The 22,941-nt window shown below is 41.9% G+C and overlaps 1 protein-coding gene across 1 annotated transcript in view; it reads left to right on the top strand.

Annotated features, from left to right (window-relative positions):
- The first annotated feature begins 21,695 nt into the window (after window positions 1-21,695).
- Window positions 21,696-22,941, top strand: part of LOC149775991 (solute carrier family 49 member 4 homolog) — a 58,689-nt gene continuing 57,443 nt past the window's right edge. Inside the window, exon 1 of the mRNA XM_089941219.1 lies at window positions 21,696-21,771. The gene's annotated coding sequence lies outside the window, so the exon portion shown is untranslated. The remainder of the gene's footprint in view (window positions 21,772-22,941) is intronic.

Here is a 22,941-nt window from a genome sequence, read left to right on the forward strand (position 1 = left end):
GTGCGTGCCAAACCTAAGGGATGCGAAAGCGATGCCGCTCGTCCTCTTGGACATTTTACTGGGTTTCGTTTTAAAGGGGGATGTTCACCTTCACGTCTACCTCCCTACGGATGTCATCCAGCCCTGAGCAAACTCCTGTCCATGTCACCCACCCCTCATCGAAACGAACCTGTGAAAGACGAATATTCGTTCCCTGTGCGTTTGTTGGAATACTGCGACTTTGAAAATCGTCTTCAATCGTTCAAAGGAAAATGGCCTAAGTATCTGGGAGGCCCGACCCCCCGAGGAATTAGCCAGAGCCGGATTGTTCTACTTGGGCGAAGGAGATAAAGTCAAGTGCTTCAGATGCGGTGTGTCACTTCATCACCGGGAACCACAATATTCGGCCTACGTAGAACATGCTCGATGGTCACCGAATTGTCATTACTTACCCTTAGTGGGACCGAGACATTGAAGTAACTTACCATAATCTGTTTATGGATACTTTACAAGAGAATATTCGTGCTTTGCCTGTGGAGTTGAGAGAACGCATTTACCGAGAACTGATCAAAATACAAGTGAAACGCAAACGCAAAGTTATTCATCCGTTTTTAAATTATGCTCTGTTCCAAAGTATAAGAAGACTGATTATGAGTGGATATTACATCAGGCACAAAGGTAAACGAGGCTATTGGCCACCACCCAAGGATTCCAAAAACAGTGTACATACTTATGGATACTTTACAAGAGAACATTTTGGGCTTGCCTGTGGAGTTGACAGAAAGGATTTACCGAGAGCTGGTCAAAATACAAGTGAAACGTAAAGAACAGTTGCATCCGTTACGTCATAAGATCTTTAACCACTGGTACCTGAATGGTATAAAAGAACTGATTCGTCAGAAACTGTCTCAGTGGTCAGACCTTGTTAGTGAGTTAGTGAATGAACGAAATGTTCATCATTTTGGTTACTTCGAGATTCACCTAGAGCAACGCATTGAGGAAGACGAGTTAAAGGATTACCAACATATGTTACGTGGAATCTGCTTAGTGGAAGAGAAAACTTCTAATCGAAGTTTGAACTGTAGGTTACAGTATTCTAGATTTCCTACTGGAGAACGAAGATGTCTGGGTAGAATGTACGTGTATTGCTTCCGAAAAACAGAGAGTATAAAAACATCTTATGCTTATGTCACAAGTGATTGAATAGATTCCGTGGAAGGAACTCAATGACCATATTCAAACCGTGGATCATTACCATCGATTATTACAAGAACTGTATCCATTCAATTTGGGTCGACAAGTGGTGTGTGTCTTAGTGACTTGTTTTCTGGGATTTCGTTTACCAGCCGATTCCTTGTGGACTCTTTACGAACAGTATTTACCACCCCATTCAACATGAAAGTGGTGCCTTTAAATGTTCACGAGAGACTCCTTTTGCTCAAAGCCTTACGTTTTCATCTGGATACTTCTCGACCTCTACGTGAAAAAAAGATTCGTCAACTTTTAGCTACCCAAGACGTGTATGACGATGTGTGTGTAGCTTGTGACTTACACCCCCACTGGACAGATGTCCGTACCTGGAAAAAATGGGATTTTGAAGCTTGGACCCAAGAAGTGGCCCAGTATGCTCGAGAGTTGTGATCCTTCCTTTCAACGTCCAAAGAAAAAAGTTATTCTCAACCTGTGTTAGTGACGGTGCCAGAAGAACCCGTCACCCAGGACAGGACTGTCGTGGACAGGCCTGAAAGACCCTTTCGGGAGGACACTTGTGTGACCTTACCCCCTATAGAACTGGTCAGAACTTTACCCAAAACATGTTGTACAGACACTTGTTTTTATTCCACGTTAATGATTTTCATGTGCCTTTTATCTTTGTACTTAAGCCTTTGGCTTTTATGTATTTTTGTCTTTCGTATTCATGTTTAAAACATTCAATAAACGTGTTCTGAAAAAAAAAATTATATAAACTCTCGTCTTGTTTGTTTTCGTGTCACAAGTGACATTCCTGACACTATGGCTACTTCTGCTGTCTCTGCTCCCTCTTCCTCCACTGTCAAAGTCATCGACGAACACTTAGATCGTGCCTGTTGGGAGGCTTTGTATCTTCGCCATCCCTTTAACATGCTCATTGCTGGACCTAGCGGTTCAGGCAAAACCGAATTCGTCAAACGTTTGATCGAACATAAACATCATTTGATCGATCGACCACCTCAGCTGATCGTGTGGTGTTACAAAGAGTGGCAATTGGCGTACAGCCTCTTGCGAGAAAGTCAAGGCGATTCCATCGTGTTTGTGGAAGGCATTCCTAAAGAAGACGACGGCATCGTCTCTGACTCCCGTCAAACCCATTTGGTCATTTTTGACGACATGTTAGTAGAAGACGAAGAAGAAATTAAACTGTGGTTCACGCGCAAAGGGCATCACCGTAATGCCAGTGTCGTTTACATCACCCAAAATTTGTTTCAACAAAGTAAAGCCCATCGCACCACCAGTCTCAATGCGCATTACGTGGATTTGTTTAAAAGCCCTCGAGATAAATCGCAAGTGCAAGTCTTAGCCAAACAGTTAGGAACGCCTTGGCTGACTCAGGCGTACGACGATGCCACTCAAACTCCACACGCGTATTTACTCGTCGATTTGAAACCTACGACCCCCGAGGATTTGTGATTTCCTACCCACTTGTTTCAGCACTGGTGCCAAGACGGAGGGCCTGTCCTGTACACGTCTCCTTCCTCGACTTAATTTCACTCCACAAAAAAATCTATAACAACCTCAGAACCTTTTCGTCTGTCTCACACAACGTCAACATGACGTCCCTTCAGTCGCATCTTCCCGTCAAATTGATTCGTACCTTGTATGGCATCAGTCGAGAAAAAAATCCACAAATACGAGCTCGTCTCTTAGAAGCTAGTCTCAAAGAAGTCTTACGATGGTTCACGGTGACAGCACGTCAATTGCTCCAAGGGATCTTTCAGATTCCTCATCAAACCAAACGCTTTTTTGATCGAAACAAAGTCGCTTTGACCCAACTGGCCGATCCCCGCATCGACACTCAAACCAAAAAACAAATCATTTTGAAACCTGGAGGGAGCGGTACTCTAGGAGGGGTCATCATTCGCTCTCTCTTAAGATGGGATCCTAATGCCCCCAAAGTTCTCCCCAAGAAAAAGTCAAACGAAGCTCCAAGAAGAAGAAAAAGACCAGGTCCCCAAGGAGAACTTCTCCAGTGGCGGGACCCTCCTCTTACCAGACACCACCCCGGAAAAAGAAAAGAAGACCCCAGAAAAAGAAACAGAGAAAAAGTCACCAGAAAAAGAAAAGTCCACAGAAGAAAACTAGTCGCAAGAGAGGCACTTCAGCCAGGACGCAACCTTACACTCGCAAACCACGACCTGCCACGGCGGTGACTGAGTCTCCGTTAGCCTCACGTTCATCGACTTCTCCGTTGATGACACCAAGAACTGAAGAGTACTTGGAGACGTTGATCGCACCAAGAACTTCTCCGTTGATGACCCCAAGAACTTCCCCAGTGGCAGGACCCTCCAATTTAGTGGCAGTGGCGGCTGCTCACAAAGTACCTTCTCCCAAAATCAAAGTCCAAGAAAGATCGGGCATGTTACAAAGTTTACTGGATTTGTCCAAGCAAGAACTGGCTCGATTTAGTCCGTTGCGTACCCCTGCACGACGTGTCATGCCTGTCCTTAAATTGATACGACGTAAAGACAATCAGTGGCGACGCGTTCCAGTATAAAAAAGTGTGTGACCAAGTCGGGGTATCAGTGTTTTTGGTGCTGAAGACTCAAAGATGTCACCCTCCAGAAAACATCCCTCTTCTAAACAACCCCAGGGAAAGAAAAGAAAAGGACTGCCTCCTCGTTTAGTCAAACATGGGGACATGTTATCTGTCCTGTCCAAAGCTTCTCCACCTCTACGATAAAAACTCATTCAATCAGCCTCCAAAGAGGTCATCGATACCGTGTGCTAATGCTGTTTGAACGTCTTGAAAGGCACGATTCCTTTGTCCAAAGACCAGAAACAATGCTTAGGCAAACATCGTCACGTTCTTCGCCAAATGGTTCAAAAGAAAATTCCCATTCGTCAAAAGAAGATGTTGGTCCAACGTGGAGGCATTTTACCCCTCTTGTTAGTCCCCTTACTGAAAGGAGTCTTGGGAACCATGTTGGGAGGACTGATGGGAGCAAGATAAAAAGGCCCTCGGAAGTCCCAAGATCTCAGAATCGACCCCTGACAACCCCATGGAAGGACGAAAACTAGCTTTAGTGCCTTACAAACGATGGATGGAATACCATCGTTGGCAAGAACAACGCACCCCGCATTTACCTCCCAATCCCCATTTGAGCGAAATGTCCCAGTTACAACACGAATTGCAGTCCTTGATGGATCGCCAAGATTTGTCCGAAACAGAAAAATCGGAAAAGTACGGTCAACTCTTGCAACAACTGCAAGTCTTTCATCAGAAAGCTTTAGACGAAGCAGCTCTTCCCACTCTGAAAGATTTTAAGACCTTGATGAAAAGTCCAGCACCATCACCAGTACCACCACCACCACTACCAGTGACCAAGACAGAAAAAGAAGAAGAAGAAGAAGAAGGGCTTCAAACTCCACCAGAAAAAGTACGCAAGTTAACAACACCACCTACCTTCAGAATTGGATGGATTAAAAAGATGATGACCACCCCTTCTTCATCAGAAGAGAAAAAGAATGTGAAGACAGAAGTGAAGACAGAAGTGAAACAAGAACCGATATCCCCTGTTCCGACATCCTCCTCTGCGACACCTATTGCTGGTCGCACACGCAAAGCATTGCAATCCAAGAAAGTACCCCAAGAGAAAAAGAGTAGCATCTTCCAAGAGTGGGTGCCTTATTAACACACAAACACAAAATGGAAAAAGTGTTAGCCAGCATTTACTACAATCCCTCGGATCCTGCAGGTTACGCAGGAGTTCAAAAATTGTATCGTGCTGCCAAAACGCGACTGAAAAGTCTCCGTTTACCTCAAGTGCAACGATGGTTACAAGAACAAGCTACCTACACTTTACACAAACCCATTCGACGCAAGTTTTCCAGAAGTCGCACCCAAGTGGAAGGCATCGATCATCAATGGCAAGCCGATTTAGCCGATGTCTCTCATTTGGCCAGCTACAATCGTGGCTACAAATATTTGTTTTGTTTCATCGACGTCTTTTCCAAATTTGCCTGGGTCGTACCCTTGACTTCCATATCGAGCAGCGAATTAGTGCGAGCCCTGCAACGAGTGTTGAAACAAAGCGGTCGTCACCCTCTTCGATGGCAAACGGACAAAGCCACCGAATTTCTGAACCAAGCTTTCCAAAAAGAATTAAAGAAACGTGACATTCATTTTTTACCACCGAGAATCCCGAAACCAGAGCCAGCATCGTGGAACGTTTTCAACGCACTTTGAAAGAACGTATGTGGAAATATTTTACGCATCACCACACTCTGAAGTACATCTACATCTTACCGCACCTGGTGCAAGCATACAACCAATCTTACCATCGAAGCATCGGACGTGCCCCGCAAGAAGTGACTCCCGAAAACAAAGTACTGGTGTTTGAGCGCCTGTTTGGTACGTCCCCGACGAGGGCTGTCCCCAAGAAAAGTGGAGTGTTGACCGTAGGAGATTGGGTACGCATTGGCAAAACCAAACGCACTTTCGACAAAGGTTACTTACCTAACTGGACGACCGAACTGTTTCGCGTCACTGGACGAGTGCATGGCCGTCATCCTACCGTCTATAAATTGGAAGACATGAACGGAGAAGTGCTCAAAGGAACGTTTTATTTGCCCGAGTTACAACGTGTCACCAAAAAAGAAGACGACGTGTACGACATCGAAAGCATTCTCGAACGCAGAACCCGTAAAGTGGGCAAACGACGTGTCAAAGAAGTCAAAGTACGTTGGAAAGAATATCCACCCAGTTTTGATTCTTGGATCGACGCTTCGCAAGTCATCGACTATAAAAAGAAGTGACCATCATGCCCTTTCACACAGACGCAGCTAAGTCGACCACTCCTTCACCCAGTTCTTCTTTTCAAGATTTACAGAAACAACCCTTGTGGGTGTGGTGTGGAGAACGTGTGCCTAAAACGCAAATCGTCTTTTTCTGCCAAATCTTCGTGGTGTATTGTGTCATCGGGGCAGCCATTGCCAATTTGAGTTTGCAACAAAGAGACAAACAATTGTGGACTATTTTATTGAGCAGTTGCATCGGTAACCTGCTTCCTAATCCCTCCCTGAAATTCACCTCGAATGGGAACAACGGGAACCTTCTGTCCAGTGCCAGTGTCAGTCACCGCTCCAATAACAATAACAACAACCCCATTTTGGGCGGAGACACACCTCTGACGTCCAGTAACCCTTCGGACAGCCACAGAACTCTGGAATTATGAGTCACCAAAGCCAATTTTACTTAACCTTACCCAGTGACAGTTCCATGGAGGTGTTTCCCCACAACATGTTGTGCTGTTACACGGCCAAATTACCTCAGGCCATCCCATTAGATCACGAAGCCCATTGGGAAGTGGCTTTAGTGGAAATCATTCACCCGACCCATGTGGAAGTTTATGACGAGCAAATGCAACAGTACTTGGATACCCATGGCAAATATGACAAGAAAACCCCTGGCACAAAAAATCAAAAGTACACCACCTATCACTTGTTCGTTCCCCCAGGCTATTATTTTAGTGGTGAACATTTGGTGAGCACCATTACCTCCAGGTTTGATGTCGTGTTTCTGAAAGCTTTGGAAAGTGTCAAAAAAGTGTCACTATGGAATACCACAAAGCAGCTTGTCGCTTCTTGATGAAATTTGACGGGAGTAAAATCGTGTCCATTTTATTTTGTCCTGAATTGTTTGACATGTTGGGCGGAGACATGGGCATGAGAATGGTCATGATGAAGAAAAACGAATTACCAATCGTTTACGAGAACGAGTCTTTTAGCAAGTTATTTCGTGCCCCTGTAGAACTGAACCAAGGACTGAACTTGATGTTTGTGTACTCCGATGTGGTGGAGTATAACGTGGTGGGACACACCTCCGTACCGTTACTGCGTGTCATTCCTTTCAAAGTGGATTCTGCCACGGTCGCTGACGAGGAAGGTGGAAACACTTACCACGTTCACCACGAATTTGTACATCCTCACTATTTGCCTGTCAGCAAGTCGTATTTGGACACGGTCAACATTGCTATAAAAGGAGATCTGGGACAAAATAATCCATTCACCAAAGGAAAAGTCACGGTGAAACTCCATTTTCGAAAACGGTTCTCTCACGACTCGTAAGTCATGTATCCAGTGTACCGAGGGGTTGCTCGACAGCGAGGACACGGTTTAGGAGATATGCTGAAATCGGCCTTTCGTTCGGTGGCCCCAGTCTTGAAACCGATGGTATCACGCGGATTGCACGCCTTGAAAGATGCGGCACTGACACAAGGCAAAGAATTTCTCCAAAATGTCATCATCGACAAACAAAACCCTAAAGAAGCCTTCATGAGGGCAGGCAAAAATGTCTTGCTGCAAACGGGCAAAGACCTTTTGGGCCGACGAGACACACCCATAAATGCCCTGGACGCTACCGAGTCAAGCATTCAGCAAGGACAAGGCAGAAAGAGACGACGAAGAAAACACCCTTTTACCAGACTTCACACTTCTAAAGCTAGAAAGGCAAAGAAAAGAAGAACCGTTCGAGACTTAGACGTTTTCGATTGTTGAGAAAGAGATAAAAATGATGCACCGAGAGTCTTGCGCTTGTTCCAAGTCGGAACTGGATCTGTTTGCCATGCCCCCCCACCATGATGACCATGCAAGAATCCCTGTGGGTGGAATTTCACCCCGTCTCCTTTTTGACAGCCTCAGCTCCCATCGAGTTTGAAATCAAAGGACAGCCCGAAGATTACATCGATCTGAATAGCAGTTACTTGTACCTGAAAGTCAATGTTGTCGATGAGGACAATATGCCCCTAGATGGTGATGAGGTAATAGCTCCCGTCAACAATTTCATGCATTCCTTGTTCAGTGGAGTGGACTTGTACTTGAATAACAAACTGGTCAGTAGCAGCATGGATACTTACCCTTATCGAGCGTACCTGGAAAATCTCTTGACGTACGGAATAGACGCCAAGAACACTCATCTCAATGCCTGTGTGGTATGGGAAGCTGACGATGCAGGCCAGTTTGAAGAATTCGAAATTAATACAACCAAAGAACACAATGCGGGATTTGTAGAACGAAGAGACAGAATCAAAAGTGGAGATAGTTTAGAACTGATGGATCGTTTGCATTTGGACATGTGGTTACAAGAAAAGTATTTGCTGAACGGAGTGAACCTCCGCCTGAGACTGAATCGTAGTAGTGCCGCTTTCCATTTGATAGGTACTAGTGCTTGCAAAACTGTCATCGAGGAAGCCAGGCTCTACGTACGACGCGTGGAAGTGTTACCTAAAGTGGGTAACGACATCAGTCAGACGTTGAGCAGAACGACCGCCAAGTATCCCATACGACGCGTGGAAGTGAAAACCTTCACCATTCCTACGGGGCTGCGATCCATGATCGAAGATCATCTGTTCCAAGGACAGTTACCCTAACGTTTGATCCTTGGTATCGTCGAGAATGCAGCCTTCAACGGAGCTTTGGCTAAAAATCCTTTCCACTTTAAACACTTTGACGTGTCCAAGATCGAAGTCAGTCGCGATGGCAAGACCTTGTGTACCCGACCTTTCGAACCTAACTTTGACAAGAAGAATTACTTGAGGTCGTAGTTGTCCCTGTACGAAGCCACTGGTCAGTTAGGAACCAACACCAGTCACGGCATTACGTACAAGGATTACGCAGGAGGCTACACTTTGTGGGCTTTCGATTTCACTCCAGACCAAGGCAGCGACGAGGGACATTTCCACCCTATAAAATCTGGCCAGATTCGTGTGGAAATTCAGTTTACTACAAATCTAGCAGAGACGGTGAACGTCCTCCTGTATACCGAATTCGATAATACCATAGAAATCAACAGTTTGAGAGAAGTCATTCTAGACTATTAGAAGCCATGGAAGACTGTTATCCCTCTTTACCTAGCGGAGAAACTTTGGAGATGGAATGTGAGGAGACCGTGGAAGGAGAATCCCAAGACAAAGACGATGAAGTTATGATGAAGTCAAGATGGCCAGAACAAGAAGCCCATTTAGCCTCCTGTTTTGCCAAACACTTGGTCGAAAAAATGACGGAATTGATCAAGAAAGATTGCTATGGATGTCAAAACGATCATCCCAGTCAAATTCAACACGATAAATGCCTGATGCTGAGCCAAGAAGAAAAATTGGATGAATATCTGGAAGATGCTTGGAGTCTCATCTCGGACGAAGTCGTGTTGCATCAGTGGTATAAAGACTTGCGTGAACATTCTTGTCCACCATTAAGCACGCAAGAGATCGATCGTATCGAAGCTCTCCTGAATCAGAGTGAGGAGACGAAACGAAGAAACGGTTATTTGTCAGACATTTTCAAGCAAAAAGTCAGGATCGAATTGATCACTTATCATTACCTGTGAAGAAAAAGAAAAACACGCAGATCAATGGATACCTGGGAACTTTATAACCTTTTGAACCACAGCTCGTACACGGCTTCTTGGAATCCTGTCGTCTGTGCTAAAGATGAACTCCCTCATCGCAAACCTCAAGACCATCAAGTTTATGTGATCAACACGGACGACAGTCATCTCCCAGGAACCCACTGGGTAGCCGTCTACTTTCCTCAAGAAGGATGTGTGGAATATTTCGATTCGTACGGATTGCCCCCTTTGGAAGACGATATCATTGACTTTATGAGAAGAAATGCTCAGACCACCCGATTCAATAATGTGAAATTACAAGGCACAGATTCCTTGGTGTGTGGACAATATTGTGTGTATTTTCTGCATCATCGCAGCCTGGGCTATTCCTTAGAACATTTAGTGACTCATTTTGATCCTCGTTCTTCTTCAAGAAACGATGTGAAAGTAGATCGATGGTTTTGTGACCATTATGCTTATCTTTTGTCTCAAGCTAGGAAACGTAATGTCCATCAATGGCCTAATGACTTCCAACAGTGGAAATCACAATTTCATTCACAACGTTGTCAACCCTGTTTAAAGTAGAGTGTTAATTGAAAAAAATGTTTGTCATTTGAAAAAAAATGTTTGATGTTATATTGTTGGATTATTGTTAAAAATGTTAGAGTTGTTGGTTAGTGTTAAGTGATTTTGAATAAAAAATGTTGTGTTTTGAAAAAAATGCCTTTGTCGTTTGTTTGGCTATAGGAATGTTGATTCATGCTCTTTGACTTCTATCTATCTCTCTCATGACACTCATTGAACGTTACGGCTCGAAAACCGTAGAGGGATGTTTTCCTTCACGTCCGCGCTTTGACTTTAAGAACCGGGGTAATTTCCAGTCTAACCATCCATTGTCGACTCATCCTACGAAGATGTGCTCCAAACTAGCTAAGCTAAACGAAGCCTACGTGAATTTGCATACGGTCAGACACAGTCTGATACCGAAGCCTGAAGAGATAGAGAATGTGAGAATGTTAAAAGTCACTGAAGACCTGATAGAAGAGCTCTTCAGAGAAGAAGTGAACAGGGAGAAAGAAGAATGGACAGAGAAGTATAGACTTCAAAGACAGCAGCAACAGCAACAACAACAGCAGCAGCAGCAACCTGAACCTGACAGAGGCTTTGTCGATTGTCGTATCGACACCAAAGAGTTCTTCTTCTCTTTCCGAAGAAGCAGACCTATCGTCCGAAAGTGTATCGTCAGAGGACGTCGCATTCTTAGAAACTAAAAGATTGCCATAGCAAACAAAAAAAACCAGCCCTTTTCAGGGCTACCCAATACTCTAGAAAAGAAATTGTAATCCATTTGCCAATGTGTGTAGGTAGAGTAGTGTGAATATAAACACTAACTCTTTTGTGGTGTGAGTGTATGTGCTTGTGTATAGGATTGTGTGTTTGTAAGTGATCACCTAAGTTAGTGGGGATAGTAGATTAAGATCATGTTTTTTGCTGTTTGACGTGTGGGGAGAGTAGATTTGGGGTTTGATTGAATTGCTTTGCGTATGTGAATAGTATATTGAAGTGATTAATGAAAAGTTTTAAATTAGTAATGGGTAGTATAAAAAAGTGAGTGAATGTTTCTTTTAGGTCAGCGGGTTGTTTGGTCGTGATCTAGGTAATATCAATTTTGTTTTAGGGAGATGTTTTCTATCATGTCCGCGCTTTCAGTATAAATTAAAAATCAATCGGCAGTCTAGCTACCCTTGTTGATTGATCAACAATAAAAATGAGTAGCAGACTTGAAAAACTTTTTGAACTACAGATGCACCTGGAATATGCCAGATGCCTCCTGAACGAGCTGGCTGCGGAGGCCCTTGTGGAAGAAGCCAGGATAGAACAGGAGGAGGAAGAAAGAAAAATGAAAGAAGAGGAGGAAAGAAAGAGAGAGATCAGGTGTCACCCTATGATAAACCCTGTGTGCAAGGTGACACCTGAGGCAAGGACATCTCCCCAACCTGTAGCTGCACCACATTTACAACAGGAGGTAAGGATGCCGATTCATCCTAGAATAAGAAATAGAAGAAGAGAAAGGGAAGTCTTCACTATTCCAGAAACAGAAGATTGGAATAGTGAAGATACTCAAACCGCCTCTGCGCTTACAGCAACAAGGGTGAATTGGCAAGGAGACTGGAGTCGAAGATGTGTGTGTGGTGCCAGACCAGGAAGGTGCCAGCATTAGATAGGTGCATCTGGGGTTAAAAAACAGCCCTTTTCAGGGCTACCCCAATCTCTAGAAAAGATATAGTAATCGATTTGCCAATGTGTGTATGTAGAGTAGTGTGAATATAAACACTGACTCTTTTGTGGTGTAAGTGCATGTGTTAGTGTGGATAGTAGATTATGGGTTAGTTTATTGTTTATTAGCGTATGTGGAGAGTATAGTGTGGGTTTTGTAACCGCTCACGTACGATTGTGTGGATAGTAGATTATGGATTATGTTTTAATGATTTGCGTGTGTAAAATAGTAGATTTGGGGTTAGTTTATTGCTGGTTCACGTATGTGGATAGTAGATCATATGAAATGAGAAAAGTAGGGGATGTTTTCCTTCACGTCCGCGCGTTGTTTGGTCATGATCTAGGTAAGATCAATTTTGTTTTAGGGGGATGTTTTCCATCACGTCCGCGCTTTCACTATAAGAACCCACAGTATTCGTCGTTCAAACCATTCTACAGAGAATAAAAAAGAAGATGGCTTCAAACCAACTTGATAAAATGAAAACATTGCAAGACGTCATGGACAATTTGGGTATGATGGAGCAAATGTTAGTGAGACTAAACGAGGATCACTATTCTTATAGTCCCCATCGAGTGAAGATGGAGATCAACAATTTAAAAAAAGTAAAGGACATGATCAGTGCAGTGATGAAATAAATAAAGGAGGAGAAGGAGGATGAAGAGGAAAGGATAATGATGAGAGAATGGAACGAAAAAATTGAAAAAGAAGAAGAAAATGAGAAGAGGAAGAAAGAAGAGGAGGAAAAGCCAAAAGAAGAGAAAAAGGAGGAAGAAAAGAAAGAAAAGAAGAGAAAAAGTGTAGGACAGAAAATAAGAAGTTGGTGGAGAAATAGAAGAAATTAGAAGAAGAAACCCAAAGGCCCTTTTCAGGGCCACCCATAGGTCTCGAAAAGAGATCGACTTTCAATTGCCAACCCTCTTTTTTTATTTTTTTTATTTTATTTTTATTTTATTTTATTTTTTTTCTATTTTTTTTTTTTTGAAAACAAAAAATAGAGACCCTCCCTGTTTCAATTTTCGCTGTTTCCTTTCCATAGACCCCTCAGGTCGGAACCCTATTAAAATAGGGTTCCGACCCTGTTCCATTTTCAATTCCCCTTGAGGCTAGAGTTGCCCATGATTTTTTTCTCACGTTCAATTTCCCTTGAGGCTAGGTTTGCCCATGATTTTTTCCCATGTTAAATTTCCATTGAGGCTTGGTTTGCCCAAGGGGGGTCTGTAATGCTAATTCCCATTGAGGCTAGGGTGCCCCTATTCACTACTGACTGGAATCAGACACGATTTCGTCGTCTTCGCCAGGAATGCCTTCCACCAACACGATGGAATCGCCTTGACTTTCTCGCAAGAGGCTGTACGCCAACAGCCACTCTTTGTAACACCACACGATTCATTGAGGTGGATGATCGATCAAATGATGTTTATGTTCGATCAAACGTTTGACAAATTCGGTTTTGCCTGAACCGCTAGGTCCGGCAATTAACGTATTAAAGGGATGGCTTTGAAAGTGGAGGAAGAGGGAGCAGAGACAGCAGAGGTAGCCATAGTGTAAGGAATGTCACTTTTGACACGAAGACAAACAAGACAAGATTTTTTTATACTTTTCTTCAGGACACGTTTATTGATTTTTTAAAAATGGAACAACATGAAAGCAAAAATACATAAAAGCCAATGGTTAAGTACAGCAATAAATAAACATGTAAAAAAAATCAAAGTGGAATATAAACAAGTCACTGTACAACATGGGTTTGGTAACCAAGGTGTCCTAGGGACAGTGTGTAACTTTCTTAGAGTCGCTACATTTGGTACAGTCACACAGGTGTCCTCCCGGAATGGTCTTTAGGGAATGTCCATGACAGTCCTGTCCTGAAGGTAGTGGTTGTTCTCGGTGACGGGTTCTTCTAGCACTGTCACTATCACAGGTTTAAAAGTTACCTTTTTATGCTGAACGTTTGAATTGAGGATCACAACTCCTGGGCATAAATGGCCACTTCTTTGGTCCAAACCTCGAAACCCCAATTTTTCCAGTCACGTACATATGTCCAGTGAGGGTGTACGTCACAAGCTACACACACATCGTCATACACATCTTCAGTACCTAAAAGTTGAAGAATCTTTGGTTCCTGTAGAGGCCGAGAAATTACCAGACGGAAACGCAAGGCCTTTAACAAAATGAGTTTCTCGTGGACATCTAAAGGGATCACTTTCAATTTTTCATGTTTTATTTGGTGGCAAGTACTGTTCGTAAAGAGCCGAAAAGGAATCGGCTGGAAAACGAAATCACAGAACGAAAATCACTAAGACACACACCACACGGCGACCCCAATTCAATGGACAAAGTTCATGTAATAAGTGTTGGTAATCCTCCACCGTCTGAATGCTCTTATTGATTTCTTTCAGCGGAATTTGTTGTATCACGAGTGCTAAAGATTGTGACATGGTAGTCCGTTTTTATACCCTCGTTATCATAGGTAATACGTGTACTTTTTGCACAGAGATGATCGTATGATCAAAGATGATCCAGTGGCGAATCTAAATGGTTTAATTACTAACTTGCACGTCACACTCAGTTCAGAAGTTTCCTCATGAACTAAATTTACGTTGTATGAAAGATTTTGGTAACGCTCTAACTCTTCTTCTGGAATTCTTTGCAGTAAGTCTACCTTGTAGCAAATAGAATGAACAGTAGCAAACGAATCCTTTGTGCCAGTGGGTAGTTGATCAATGTTGACAGCTGAAACACTTTCATCTGAACCAGTCTTCTTATACCATTCAGGTACCAGTGGTTGAATCACCGGTGATGTAATGGATGCAGTTGTTCTTTGCGTTGGAATTGTATTTTGACCAGATATCGGTAAATGCGTTCTCACAATTCCACAGGAAAACTATGAATGTTCTCTTGTAAAGTATCCATAATCATGTCAGCCAGTATTATTTTGTTTAAATTCTTCTCCTGGAGCGAAAGTAATGGACACAGTGAATAATTTCTCACCGATGCCATTCAGGGTAACGGTCAACAATGTCAATAAAATCTTCTGATGTAAACGGTCTAAAGCGGAATAATCGGAAGGACGCAGACTTGATCCAGAGAAATCTGATGCGTTTGTTGACTTTTTCATTGTCCTCTTGTGAGTTTCTCGACAAAAATATTCTACAGTCACCAATTGAGATTTTTCTCTAACATGTCCCTGCCAAACTTCCTTGTAGATCTTCTGTTGCAATTCGTTTGGTAATACCTGAATACTATTTTTCAAACGGGGTTTAAATACTTGTCGAGGTGTTGTCCAACGTTTGACTCCTAGCCAATCTCGTTTCCTAAACGACATGGTATGCCACTTCAGTGACTAGGTCCCACTAAAGTTAGGTAGTGACAATCCGGAGACCATCGAGCATGTTACAGGGAAGCCGAATATTTCTGCTCCCCAAGTACAAAAATTCGGCTCCGGCTAATTCTTCTTTGTAGTGTCATGTTGAAGGTAGCAAATGGGACATCCGTGAAATAAGCATCCATTAAACACGTAAACGATCATGGGGTTTTCTAAGACACAGCCATCCTCCGAATACCTTCCGATGGTCTTTTCGCATCCTTCATTGCGGGCATGTTGGATCCATTTGTCTTCCTTGTCGCACAAGTAATGTAGCCAGCGTAGGACTTTGACCGTGTGATGTTTGACAAAGTTAGTCGTTTGAGGGCTAATGACAGCCAGGGTGATTTCGGGCTTGAATCGTTGGCGGTACACTAAGGAACATGCTTTGGCGGTGGTGAGTTATTTCAAAGGATCGATCCCTCCGTGTTCCATAAATAATTCTTGACATTTTCCACAGCAACGCCGTAAAATGTCCACGTCGGAAAGACAATACTTTAACATTTCTTCCTGAAAGTCGAAAGGGTCTTACGCGTGAGTCTGGTACCAAGCGTAGAAAGCTTCACGTTGTTCGGTACGAATGTTGTCGAGGTCATAATAGTGAGCCTCAGTCAAATGGGGTTGAATGTCATGTTGATTGGCTTCGGTATTGAAAAAGTGTGGAAAAATAACCTTTAGCCATTTTTGTCATTCCAAACGTTTTAGGCATTCGGCTTAAAGGCATAGCCAAGTAACTCATCGAATCTTTAAACTGTACTCGTCCCACTTTCATGGAAATGAGTTTGGCTCCGCTCAAAGTCATTCTCGGACGTTCAGTACTTTTCTCCGTATAGTATCTTAAAAGAAACTGGCCATCGTATCCGGAGAAAATGTGAGCCATCACCGTGACATGGCGATGACAATCTCCGAAGCGTTCGATGTCCTCTTGGCTCCACGTCTCGTCGATGGGGTCTATGATCCATTGAGCGAAATATGCTAGCGTGTTCGGTCCTCGAAAGATTTTTTCGCGTCCTCCAGGAATCTTGCTGCAGTGAGGGCAATGACTGAAAATAGGTTCTTTGATGCACTTCTCGCACGCTCGATCAGCCACGTAGAAATTAGGAATGTGAGTGCCAGTCTCTTGCATGCATTCGAAATCGAAAAAGATGAAATTGCCTTTCTTCAGGCTATCATCTCCATGTTGGGGCTGGTATTTTTAAATGTAGCATTCGTGTTCCAAGGTCACGATTTGGTGACAAATGTGACATCGTTTCTTTCCTGAACATATGTGCACCTTGGCATTATTGCTACGTATGACTTGTCCACACGTAAGGCACAATCTCAGGAGTTGAGAAAAAACTTTTTTAATGTGAACCTTGCGTTTTTAGATGTTGTTGGTAACAGGTTGGATGGACAAAAGTGCGCTGACAAGTATGGCAATGCACTCGTTCTTATCCTTCGTCAAAGACAGGGTTGAGAAGCCAAACATCCTGAGCATTTTGATCCACAATGCTTGTGTTGCGCTCGATTGTTATAGTCATAGTCACATTTCTCACAGTAACAACCGTATCCTAGGAATGCGTTGATACTGGTAATGTCATCGAAATATTCATCGTGATAATAGATGTGAATGTATTTTCCGTTTTTGAAATCTTTGCCTCGAAACAACAGAGTTCCGCGCACTTCTTGAGAATGCACTTTCATCGCGTAGCGTGGAGCCAAGATGTATTGTAATTTTTGCATTTCAGAAATGCCACAAGGTGTGTCTTTGGATATCCCCCTTGTTGTAACAGGAGTTCTGTTTCTTTCGTTATTTGGTTCGATCCGATTGTCGAATAGTTTTCCAGACTCTTTTCCATTTTTGCAGTGTCGTTCTTGTCGGCATACGTTCGTCCCACTACGATGGCACGGACTAAACACATTTGGTCTTGACTGTTGTTAATTCGGACTAGGCTAGTTTTGGTGCTGCGAAGGTCGTCCACCAATATCACCTTTTTGCGTCCGGTCCATTTGGGAAGAGAAACGTGGGCCATGAACAGTGTCGCTTTTCCATCGGTGATGTGAAACTTCTCGTTGGACTGTGCTGAATCTTGTCGATGACTTTGGAAGCTGTCAATTCTGCCGGGCTGCTAAACTCGATCTAAACGGGGGACTTCAAACTGTCGTGATGAATGAAAAGTCTCAAGCGATCGCCTTCTTTGGCTTCACATTGCCGTTTTAGTGTACTTAACAAAGAATCCCACACCTCGCTGATGAAGCCCTCCGGTTTCCTCAACGGCGCTTCAGACTTAAGATCTTTCAACTTCACCGTGTATGTGTAAGCCGTCGTTCTAAATTTTCTAGAGAAGCGCTTTTCCGTCTCTTGAATGTGGCAGTACTTTTCAGGGTTTACTAATGGTGGTGAACTTTGGTTAGGTGTGGAATCTCTGGGTCTAGATTCAGGTTCACTCATGTCATCTTCAAAATCGCTGCCCTGAAGTTGTGCCAAAGACTCCAGCTATTGTGCGAGGCGATAAATCACGTTTCTGCCTCTTACTTTCTTCTCCTTTCTCCGTGACATGAGTTTGTTTAATCTTGACTGAAAAAGTCAAATAACTACATTTTAAACGCTATGGAATCCTCTATATCCATGTCAGACTATTGTATTTATAAAGGGTCAATGCCTTCCCTTCCAGTATTCATTTCACTCTCAAGCCGACCAGAACGATGGAAGAGCCCAGACAGATCGAATTTCTGATCAGAGCTTTGCGAGGTGTCATACGAAAGTATTCTTCAGACAAACCGACGGACTACCCTCCATCCTTTCGAGATAAAAATCAAGATACTTGCTACATCTATAAGAAGAAATGGCATTAGGCCAAGGAGTGTCCAGACCGTCAAAAGAGCAAGACAGGTATCAGAAGAGACAAAAGTCAAGATACCTGTTATCATTGTCAAGAGAAAGGACATTGGTTTTCAGAATGCCCTCAGAAACAACAGGAGCAAGAGGAAGAGAGTGGTTCTGAACAGGATGAAGAGGTACCCTCCCCAAAAGAAGAACTCAGACATGTAAAGAATGAGAAAAAAGAGAAGAAAAGAAGACGAGGAGAATGTAAGGAAGAAGAGGAGGAGGAAAAACCTGTAAAAGTGCAGAAATGAAAAAAAAAAAAAAAAAAACAGAGAGAGTGAACAAACACACAGAAGAAGTCTATGAACTTTTTAAATTGTTGTATTGTGTTGTGAATTGGATTGTAAAATTTGTACCAGAATAGACCGGACAGAAAACGTAAGTGTCTTTTGATTCTGATTTTTTAGAATATGGATCTACACTCACTCACACACGTACATCATGGGCAGAAGAAAGGGATTTTGACTTTTAATTGATTTTGGCAATGTGCATGATATCTCTTTTCGAGAAAAGTGGGTGGCCCAAAAAATACCATTGTGTATTTGTTTGTTGAAAACCTCAGGAACGTGACGTAATCAGCTTTAAGTACATTCAGCCTTTGCCAGGCCAAGGCATACTTCTGGACTTGCTCCTGTCGATGATTTGGTAGAAATAACTAGGGGTAGTATCATAGATGTAGTAATAGGGCTGGGATGTTTGGCTCTGGAAGGTCTTTTTCTTTTGGGTCGTATTAAAGAAGTCTGATAAATTTGTTTCAGAATCCTTAACTTTGCTAAAATGCCTAAGACTACAGTCACCGTTTGACTTTCATTGTCCTCTTTCTCTCTTAGGCTTTGTTTCTTCTCTGCTTCTTCTTCTTCTTGTCGCTTCCTTCTTCTTGCCTCTTCTTCTTGTTGCTGTTGTTGTTGAAGGAGAAAAGCTTGTTCTGCTTCTTTCTGCTGTTGTAAAAATTTCTCCCATTATTCTTCCTATTTCTGTTTATTATCCTCGACGTGTGGTAAATAAGGAGAAGGTGCCGAAGGTACCGGTACCGGAACAAATTCTTGCGAAGAAGAAAGAAAATCGACTAAATCCCAATTAAAACCGATCTCTTCTAAAAGTTGGATTGTGTTGACTTTCGTAGCCGCTGCTATACCATCACTTCTCGTTCTCCACGGCCGGTGCACTCCAATTCAGTGTCTTCTTAGTTTCCGTCATGTTTGAAAAACTCGGTCGCATGGATTCACTGCGCACAGACGCTAGCGCACCTATATAGGGAATGTGACGTCACAGGTAGATCTCTTCGGATTGGAAGACAGACTCCATTTTATTACTGAATTTTGTAACGTGTGTTATGATTGGTGAAAAAATTCGATCCGTTTCGATCCGCTCTTCCACTATAAATAACTTTGATCAGTTCATTACGTTCACATGTTCTCAAAACAAATGTGGAAATAGGTATAATCATCTACCCTCGTATCATCGATGCTGTGCCGTACGGACTTACCCATGTATGTGAAATCATCATGGACAATTATCCGGATCACTGTTATAAGCGTTTGGAAAAGAAGAATCTATGTGGAGAGACAAGGCTGTTTGAAGAGAGTCCTTATCTACAGACCAGAAGTCAGAACAAGTTTGATGAAGAGAAGAAGACCTATGCGATGCCCTCTATGTTAACGGAATGATGTTAACATAAACAAAAAGGTTCTTTTCAAAGCCACTCATATGCCTTGAAAAGATTTGCTTTCTTACCTAAATTTTTGTTTAGTTGATTGTATAGTTGATTATCTTTGTATGCTGTATGATGCATGAGTTATAAATGTCTCTGTCCCGCCAGTCCCATTCCCGCCAAGTGTTCTATGTGTTTTCCCGCTCTTTCGTCCCGACTGACGTCACCTCACCTGTTGTTATATTGTTGCAACATTGTTACCAAGCTTCAGTACCGTGACGTCATCTCACCTGTTCCATTCTTAGTGTCATTATACAACAACTCCACTTTCCTTTGACGCTATACAGGCCCACTATTCCCCATGTTCAATTCTCCTTGAGGCTAGAGTGTCCCAGGGTGTGCTAAAAAAACAGAGGCTAGACTGTCCTAGGGTGTGCTAAAAGAAAACTTGAGGCTAGAGTGTCCCGGGAAGGGGGGTCTATAATCTATTTCCCATTGAGGCTAGGGTATCCCACTTCACTACCCACACCCCAAGACAAAAGACCCCTCTCCCCCATCAAAAAAATCCAACAACAACAAACAAATAAAACAGGTAGAGCATATTTTTTCCAAGGGCGAAACCAGTGTCTTGAACTCAGATTCAAGTAAACATGTTGTTTACAAATGTGCATTATCTTCATGGTCAAAAGTTAGATATGTAAGATATTGTTTACAAACGACAGTTACAATCTACAGTCGCGGACAAATGTTAAACTCACAATACAGATAAACACAACAGGGTCCGTACTCATATAATGATCACTATGCCCGGGTTCATGGTCAGATTCCTTATGATGACACTTGTTTAGGTTCGTGTGTATGTTGTTTCCCCGAGTCTTTTCATATTGTTACAACTCTGTGGTCTTAAACTAAGCAACAGAAAAGACCGAACACCAACATGTTTTGTAAAATTAAAAAAATAATGTATTTCCATATAATACAATGTGAAAATTTCATTTTTTTTTTTTTTTTACAGTATTGTGAATTAAATTCCAACTAGTCCTAAAAGTTATATCATAAGTCCAAAAGTATAGAGTATTCCGAATGAATTCAGTCTGTTCAGAATGAATTCCAATCTCTAATGTACTGACGTATCAATAGCATTATCTGTGGTGATGTGCTTAAAGTCTCGAGGTATCACAATAATATGGTTCTCAATAGCGACGAATTACATCAGAGGTTTATTACACGAGCTCGCGGAAATGAACCAGCGATATTTCGATCAACCTCGAATGTGGGAATGTATGGAATAATGTAGTTCTAGTCTATTTTTAGTTCATTTTCCCCTCTCTCATTTTGGTAGTGATATGAGTTTTATTTATGCTTTTTTGGTAGGGATTTAAAGATAATTGTTTATTCTTGAGAATATGAGCTCAGGGTGTTGTTGTTTGTGTGTATTTCGGTGACAGTGCACAGTGAGTAATAAGGAGGCCTTGGTGATGATCCGGAAGTGAAATCTGTGTTCTGTTTACATATTGCTCTGTCGAATGTCCAGCATCTCAAAAAAGAGCAGGTCAGCCTTTGACAAGAACTTCACCGTGAAGTAATCTTTGAAGGTATTTTAGATTAACATATGATTGGCATTGATTGTCACACAGTGGAAAGGTCAGTACTGATAAACAAATGTAGAGAACATATAGTAACATTAATTGTGTTCTATGTCCGTATGTCCATCGATGCCATTCGGATCACTTGGGCTATTTACAAACATGGATTGACCGAGAAGTTAATCCAACAGTCATTTCAATCACTTCAATCACATACATAATATATAGTTTGTGTTTCTTTTCTGGCGGGTAAATTTGTATAATTTTTTCCCCCTGCAATAGATTACTGCGATAAAATGTTAACTTGCAGAAGTAGCTGAGGGATATCTGAATGTTTTGATATGTGATGGAAAAAGCCGAGGATATTCCACTTGGAGCATAGTTGTCACATGATCAAAAACATGGTGGACTTCAATTATTTAAATATTTACTGAGGTCTATACAGCGAATTAAAGAAGAAGAAACACGAAGTAAAATGCAAACAAGCAAACGATAATATAATTAATGCACCTAACGTCGCTTTATGTGAGATAAGCTGATTGCGTAGAATGAAAGTGTCTTGAAAAATGAACAGTGGGCGGTAGTACTAGTAGTGTAGTATTCGGCTACCTATTGCTGGTACCCCTCTTGTGATTTGAAAATATAAGGTATACTCCAACGCTGTATTATCGCAGACACTATATTATCGTGGCAAACGGGATTTTCATATTAATTTTGGACACGCGATGTCTAATGGTTGTTTACAGATTAAAGCTGTAGCCAGTAAGGACGTTACTATCTTACTCGAAATTGTCAACATGTTTTTTTGTAAATAAGCTTAAATTGAAAAGAATGAACATTTTTTTTTTGTGAAGTGCATGCAGTTCCGTTTATTATCATATACAAAACTCCTGTCGAAATAGCTATACTTGTATTGGCTTTGGCAACGAAACATATTCAGTGTATTGTCTGATGTTGAAATGCATTGGTTAAATACTGTTGGTGACAAATGTGTCCTTACAATGTTAAGGTTGCAGTTTCATTCCATGGTGGCCAGTATGGACCCAAATTAACAGAATGTTGCTTATGATCATACTTCTTGTGTGTAAATAAGTATACAATAGCAGTTAAACTTTCTTGAAGTCAGTAATATTTCAATAATAATAATAATGATATTGATAATAATTTCTTATATATTTATATTTCTTTGCCCACATTGCATTTAAAATTCATGTAAAGTTAAATAATAATTGTTTTTAATTTGTAATGTTGTTATTCATGGATTTCCACTTTAATTACATTTGTGTGTTTGATTTGATAAATGGATCTTTTCGTTTATTGTGAAAATATTATGCTGGTACAAACGTGGACATTCCTATTCATTAGCTAAGTTGTAATTGATGTTTATTATTATACGTGTGAGCTACCATGCCTAAGTTAGGCAAATACTGCAGTAATATAGAGTTGTAACTCCATGGTATTTTAATCTGGGTCAGACACCATATGCTGTTTTATTTACATTACACACTTTGAATGACAAAGATATTTTACAGGAATAGAAAGAGGGAAAGTCATTGAAACTTTGCAAATTATAAGTAAGCAGCAATAGCAAAAACAGTTTTAATACGTACCAATAAGAACATTTAAATACAACGATAATA

This window comes from Sinohyriopsis cumingii, chromosome 18, assembly GCF_028554795.1.
Source record: "Sinohyriopsis cumingii isolate HCF-2022 chromosome 18, ASM2855479v2, whole genome shotgun sequence".
NCBI classification, from domain to species: Eukaryota; Metazoa; Mollusca; class Bivalvia; order Unionida; family Unionidae; genus Sinohyriopsis; species Sinohyriopsis cumingii.